The sequence below is a fragment of the Alligator mississippiensis genome, chromosome 3 (genome assembly GCF_030867095.1).
Source record: "Alligator mississippiensis isolate rAllMis1 chromosome 3, rAllMis1, whole genome shotgun sequence".
Lineage (NCBI taxonomy): Eukaryota > Metazoa > Chordata > Crocodylia > Alligatoridae > Alligator > Alligator mississippiensis.
Genome location: NC_081826.1, coordinates 303,538,157 through 303,545,464, shown reverse-complemented (window position 1 = coordinate 303,545,464; position 7,308 = coordinate 303,538,157). Strand labels below are relative to the sequence as shown.

General features: G+C 47.8%; 1 long non-coding RNA gene across 1 annotated transcript; it reads left to right on the top strand.

Moving 5' to 3' along the window:
- Positions 1-1,439: 1,439 nt before the first annotated feature.
- On the top strand, positions 1,440-6,317 carry LOC109282327 (uncharacterized). The gene is made up of 2 exons (XR_002089280.2): positions 1,440-1,777; positions 5,204-6,317. It is a non-coding gene; the product is annotated as an uncharacterized LOC109282327 (long non-coding RNA).
- Positions 6,318-7,308: the final 991 nt, after the last annotated feature.

Genomic DNA, 7,308 nt, shown 5'->3' with positions numbered 1-7,308 from the left:
CCAACAGCATGATGAGGCTGCCAAAAGGGCCAATAAAATGCTGGTGTTCATCAGCCGCTGTGTAGCCAATAGATCCAGGGAGGTACTCCTCCTTCTCTACTCAACATTGGTGAGGCCTCATCTGGAGTACTGTGCCCTGTTCTGGGCACTGCACTTCAAGAAGGACATGGATAAGCTTGAGAGGATACAAAGACGGGCCACCCATTTGATTAAGGGCATGGAGGGTAGGCCCTTTGAGGAGAGACTCTGGGAACTAGGCCTGTTCAGCCTGAGGCAGACAAGGCTGAGAGGTGACTTGATAGCTATCTACAAGTACCTCAGGGGGGAACACCAAGAACTAGGAGATCAACTCTTCAGGAGGGCATGTCAAGGGAGGACAAGGACCAATGGACATAAACTAACAGAGGGTAAATTCAGGGTTGATATAAGGAAAAACTTCTTCTCTGTAAGGCTCACCAGAATCTGAAACACACTCCCAGCAGAGGTGGTGCAGTCGCCCTCCTTGGATGTGTTCAAGATAAGGCTGGACAGGCACCTTGCTGAGCTTATCTGAGCCCAATACATCCTGCTCATGGCAGTGGACTGGACTTGATGATCGTACAGGTCCCTTCCGGTTCTACGATTCTATAAGCAGTAGCATCCATGGGCTCGGTGTGGCTGGGGGGGAGGAAGGAGAGGGCAGCGTTAACTGCCCCGCTGCAACTCCCCAGAACTGCTTGTGCAGCCTGCATGCCCAAATAGTTGCCCACCCCTGGCTTACACCAACATCCAGCATATACAGGAGACAATGGCAGCGCAGGCAGAGAAGAAGGGAAAATGGGAACTGAAACAAATAAACAGCTTAAAGCTGAGAGAAGAAAAAAGCAGGGGGGCAAGGAAACATTCTCTGCCACTCTCCTACACCTCTCTAAATGAAGCTGGGAAACAGTGTGGAGCCCTGCTGCCGACTGGGACACAACAAGGGATTTCATGGGAGACTTCAGAGGAAGGATGAGACTAGGAGAGGCTGACAGAGGCTGTCAGGTAGGACAGGGTCACAGGGGCTGGGTGGCTAAAACTGCTGAAGCTTGCAGAGATCAAAGTGCTAAATACCTCATCCAGGCACAGGAAGGGAGAATACAAAGCCTGTGCAGTCCTGGCCTGTGTCACAACCCAATTAGATTGTGCCCATGTCACTGGCAAGAGACATCATTCAGATCATCCTCATTTTAACGACTAAGGGTTAAAAGACATCCCTGCCAAAAAATTCCTTGAAACAAAACGCTGGCGGAGAACTGTAGATAATTGGTCAGCTGAAATAAAATGCTAGGGGAAACTGTATATAATTGGTCAAAAAAATTAGCATAGGTACCTTACACGTAACATGCTAGAAACCTAACCCACTACCTTGTAACCTGATAGCAACCTGAGAACACAAAGAACCGTTGCTTGCCAGAAAATTAAAGATTCCACATAACGGTTCACTATTGGGTATCTCTATCAAACACCTCTGCCTATAAATAGTTTAACGGTTTCCGCCCAAGGTGGAGAACTCTGGGGATTTCAGAGGACAGACACCTGTGTTCGTCACCAGAGAGATTTGGGAACTAGATCAATTCCCAATAAACTCCCCGTCATCGTAAAATATTGATGTAAAAAAGTCTTGCTAGCCCGACAGTTCGTTCCGGCGCCACGTCCGTCATTACTCGGCTGTAACCTGAACGCGTGTACTCAACTCTGTAACCGAAGCTGTAATGGAACAAAGGCTCGCCTGCGTGGTCATCACTATCTAGGTGACGTAAGTAAACAAACTCCTGTAACCTACACGTGTCTGTGCCTGGTTAATTCCACTCCATCCATCACTACCCGCCTGCCGAGTTCAAAATCTAAACACTCCGGTGTGAGTCAGACGGCTGCCGGCGGCTGCGCTGATTCACGACAGCCTGCAGGATCCTGCGAGCCAAGGGACAGGTAGTTGCTTTTGCAGGGTGCTACCAGCAGTTAGAGGCAACAATGGCAGTCACTGGAGGTGTTACCTTTGGAGCAGGGCACGTGGATGATGTGCGTTCAGGCAGGAGCCTAGGCAACTGCTGGTGTGTTCTGTCCTCTGAGTGTGTCAAAGGCAGAAACACGTACTCACCTGTTGCCCATGGTGCCTTGACTGTTTCCAACAGACTGCAGCAGGCCCCGCACACTTGAGTGCCTGGAGTGACCCGTGCAAACACAACTGCTACTGGAGGCTCTTCTGCACCAAGTCCCACTTCCGTCACGCTGCAGCCCCTCGCTGACATGCTCTGGGTCCGTCCAACCATTAGGCAAACTAGGCGGTCGCCTGGGGCACCAAAATTTGGGGGGGCACCACAACTATATGCAGAGCAAAATAACAGGAACATCATTCTAAATAACAGTGCTGGTCAGCTACGGCTCCACCTTGGTCTCAGACTTCTGGTTCAGTAAGAGGAGAAAGATCTCAGAGGAAAGTTCAATAGAATTGCAACGCCTACCTTTTCAACTCTCAGACGGACTTGAGACCAAGGTTCCCTCTAAGGTGTGCGTGTGCGTGTGCGCGGCAGCACGCAACTAGACGTGTGGCCGCACACAGCCTTGTCCAGCCCCACACCAGGAGAGGAGCTGAAGGTCAGCTCAGCTCCTGGGGGCGCGGGGGGAGCCCGGCGCAGGCTCGGGCGGCTCCAGGGAGTGCTCCGCTCCCCGCATCCGCGCTGGGCTGTGGAGCACTTCCCCAGAGCTGGCGGAGCCCGCGCCAGCCTCAGCTCGGCGAGGAGCGAGGCTCCGCCGGCTCCGGGGGACCGCTCCGCTCCCCGCATCGCCTCAGGGAGCAAGGAGGCACCTGGCGTCAGGGCCGGGAGCGGGGCGGAGCGGAGCGGAGCGGCGTCCCGGAGCTGGCACAGCCTCGCTTGGGGCAGGCAGCGGCTCCTTCCCGAGGAGGCGAGGCGAGGCGAGGCGAGGCGGGGATGGAGGCTGGCGCGGGCGGCTGGCACGGGCTCCGCCAGCTCCGGGGAAGTGCTCCACCGCGGCCCTGATGCGGGGGAGCGGACACCTTCCCTGGAGCCGGTGGAGCCCGCTGCAGCCCCCGGCCTCTCGGCTACAGCCACCAGCTCCAGCTCCAGCCTCTTGGCCCCAGCCCCTGGGCCCAGCTCCAGCCTCCAGCCCCTGGCCCCCAGCCTCCACCCCCGGCCCCCTTCGGTAACTGTCCCATGCCGGACTGCGGCAGCGTGCTCCGGACGGCTACTCCTTAGAGGGAACATTGCTTAAGACAAGAGCATACCGCTGGCAAGGTCATCCTAAAAAAGGAGCCCCTACTCCTATATCATCTTACAGCTCGGGACACTGATTTCTTACCTTCCTTCTCCCTTCTAATCACCCTTTTTAAAATCTACAACACCCTAGATTTTGTTAGTTGCATTTATTTTGTCAAGAGTAAGATGACCAAAATACACCAACTCCAGGTACAGATATGTATTGTGCCCATAATTCAGAAAACAGGCTTCAAGGTAGGAATTTCTTGGTTTGATTTTGTTGATCTCATTAAATTTATATGATGTAGAACTGATGCACAAATGTAGTTATTATCATAGGTACACCTGAGTGGTCCTGTTTAATATTCTCAATTTTATGATGTCTAGAAATGGAGTAGGGTTGCTGAATCGTTACATTTAATTTTTGTAAGAATGCAAGTGGTTTTTTTAGAGTAAGTCAAGCTGAGATACTCATGTGAGAGATACGTAGGCATTTAGAATATGTGTGGTAATGCGGAATGAGTGCTAATTAATTGCTAGCAAGCTCAAGAGATATTATTTAATTAGTTTGTTATATAACGCCTATATCATTGTTGCGTAAGGAAACAGTTTTATGACTGTGTACAGAACATGTCAGCATTTTCTTTGAAATTGTACTTAGATTGATTGTTCTCTATCTTGATAATTTATTTGAAACAGTTCAAAACTGTTTCAGGGGAATGGTACCATGGCAGATGGAAAAAAACATCTGGAACTCAGTATTGTAAATGAAAAGCTGAACAGGCAAAAGAACAAGCAAAGCAAGAGGGTTGCTTCCTGAAATATCTTTCAGTTTTACCCACAAGAAGATGGAAGCAGTTCACAACATCAAGATGAAGGCAACTCACGTCAAGATTAAGGCAGCTTACTTCAAGATAAAGGCAGCTCACTGCATCAAATTGACATTGAGATCAAGAAAATATATCCATCTACAGGCACACATGCTGAAGCTGAGATACATAAAGATAATAAGGGAGCAGAAGGTACATACGTGAAAGATGAGGAAGGTGCAAACAAGTTACAGTATGGTGACCCTGCTGCATGACCTAGATGTGATGGCTGTGGGTGACAAATTCTGGTGGAACATGGACCTGAACAAGTTCAGGAATTTCACGTTCCTAAAGATGAAAATAAAAGAAAATACTCTGCACATCATTACAAAACTTGACGAAGAAAATTCACGAGGGATCAAGTGAGAAGAAGAATACTGGCAGCAAATATTGGAGCAACTGATTGCTTTAGTGAGAGTTCTCGGTGGGGAAAATCTGGCATTCTGTGGGACAAATGAAAAATTATACAGTGCTGGTAATGGAAACTTCTTAAAATTTATTGAATACCTGGCTTTGTTTGATCCAGTCATGAAGGAGCATCTGTGTAAAATAAGTGACCATGAAACATGTTCATTACCTTGGGAAAAGGCTGCAGAATGAACTGATTCACCGCCTAGCAAATGCCGTTAAAGAGAAAATCTTAGAAGCTACCCAGTCTGCAAAATACTTTTCAATAATTCTGGACTGTACACAAGATGTAAGTCATGTTGCACAGATGACAATAATCATTCACTTTGTAGATATGGCAAAATCTGCAGATGTGCATAATGCTGAAATGATCATAAAGGAACACGGGGGGGGGGGTTTGTACCATTGAAGGAAGCAACTGGTGCTTTTATGACTGAAAGCATTCTACAAGAGCTTGAAGGAATGCCATTATCTGTTGAGAACTTACGTGGCCAACGCTATGACAATGGCAGTAATATGAGGGGTAAAGACAATGGTGTACAAAGGAGAATAATCAAAATTAATCCTCGTGCCTTTTTTGTTCCTTGCAGTACACATACTCTGAATTTGGTTGTCAATGATGCTGCCAGACGTTGTTTGGGGCAAGTAGTTTCTTTCACCTAATGCAATGCATTTATATGTTTTTCTCAGGTTCAACACGCCATTGGGAAATTCTTAGTCGCCATGTGCCTTCTCTAACTGTGAAACCACTGAGTGAAACAAGATGGGAAAGTTGAATTGATGCCTTGAAGTCTCTTTGCTATGAGCTTGGCAATATCTGTGATGTACTAACTGAATTTTCTGATGATACTACCCTCACAGGATCATCTGGCAATATGACATGTGCTGATGCAGAAGCTCTTGCAAATGGCCTTTCCAAGTTCCAACAACTGAAACAAACCAAAAAGTTTCTGGAGGAATTCAGGAGTGATAAAGAGTTTGAAAAGACACTGGTAGATGCTCGTGAGCTTGCTGAAGAGTTAGAGCTACCAACAAACTTTCAACCAGAACCAGTACGCATTCGAAGAAAGAAGCAGCAGTTCACATATGAAGCAAAAGATGAGTCAGTTCAGGACCCAAAACAAAAATTTAAATAAACTTCTATTTTGCAGTCCTTGATACTGCAATACAATTGGTTAAAGAGCGATTTGAACAAACACAGCAGCTTGATTCAGTCTTTGGTTTCCTCTACAATATCCACAGTTTACAAAATAAGATCTCAAAACAGATAATGGAACATTGCTTGAAGCTGGAGTCGGCATTACAGCATGGAGATTCTAAAGATATTGATGCTGCAGATTTGTGCAGTGACCTGCAGGCTATTTCATGATGACTTCCACCTTACACCATCTTACACCTCAGGATGTACTGAAGTTTATTATTAAACATAAACTGACAGACAGTTTTCCCAACGTCTTCATTGCTCTCCGCATTTTCTTGACTCTCCCAGTTTTTGTTGCTAGCGGAGAGTGTAGCTTCTCAAAGCTAAAATTGATAAAGACATACCTTTGTTCTTCTGTGCTGCAAGAGAGACTTGTTGGACTGGCCACCATGTCAATAGTGCATGAAATAGCCAGGAAGCTTTTTCTTAAAAACATTTTTCTGAATTTGGAAAACTGAAAGCACAAAAAGCAAAGTTCTAATTTTTTACACAAATGTTCATGAGGATTTTTTTAAAAACTGTACATGTATTATAATAAATTCTATTAGAGTTTTTGCAGTATCATTGTGTTAGGGTTAATGAAAAGTGTGAAACAATCAATAATTTGTTGTTGTTTTGGTTTTATTGTTCATTTTGAATATCAAAAAAGTACGTGTAGAAGTTAATGCTAGACTTCTTATTTTCCTCTATATTGGAAGTAGTGTGGGGTGTCAAGCTGCACAGTTCACCTACAGGGCCAATTACCCGCGGCCCTGTGTGGAGCACTGAAATGCAGGATCCTTGTCAATTTACACCCCTGTAGGCTCACAGGTACAGAACTGGTAAAAGAGCAGTGGGCTAGCGCACCACTAACAGATTTCATAGATGTTAGGGGCTGGAAGGGACCTCGTGAGATCCCTGGGTCCAGCCTCCTCCCCCACCCCCACCATAGGCAGGAAGTCAGCTGGGATCAAGTGACCCCAGCAAAAAATAAATCTAGCAGTTTTTTTAAAGGAGCCCATCCACCAATCAGGAGGCAGCAAGAGAAATAAAATCATGCCTCTGTCCTGAGGGGAGGGGGGAAAGAGCTCCCCCAGACCTGATTGAAGACTGCAACTGGTCAGGTGGGAAGGCTTCAGGGGCGGAGCCCTGGAGAGTATAAAAGGAGCTGCATGGCCAGCACAAGGGAGATGTGTTGGGGGAGGGAGAAAAGAGAAGAGCAGGGCTTGGAAGAGCGGAGGAGAGCTGCTCAGCAGGGTGAAGCAGTATCCCAGAAGAGCCCCTGAAGAATTCTATCGGTGCGGGGCTGTGGACGGCTCCAGCGGTTAGGCTCTCGGTGCACAGCATGGCGCACAGCGTCTGGAACCTGGGAGCTGCGTGAGGTGGCTCGGGTCTGCAACCTTTGGCATGCAGCCAAAGACATGGTGCACAGGCCAGTGCATGGAGCAGGATCTTTGGAGCTGCTTGGGTGGTTCAGGTCCCCAACCCCAGTACTCAGTGCAGACGATGCTGCCCAGGAGATCCGGGAGCAAACCGAGACCCGGGGCTGCACAAGGCTGTCCAGGCCTCCAACCCCTGGCACAAGGCAAAGTGCCCACTACACACAGCAGTGCAT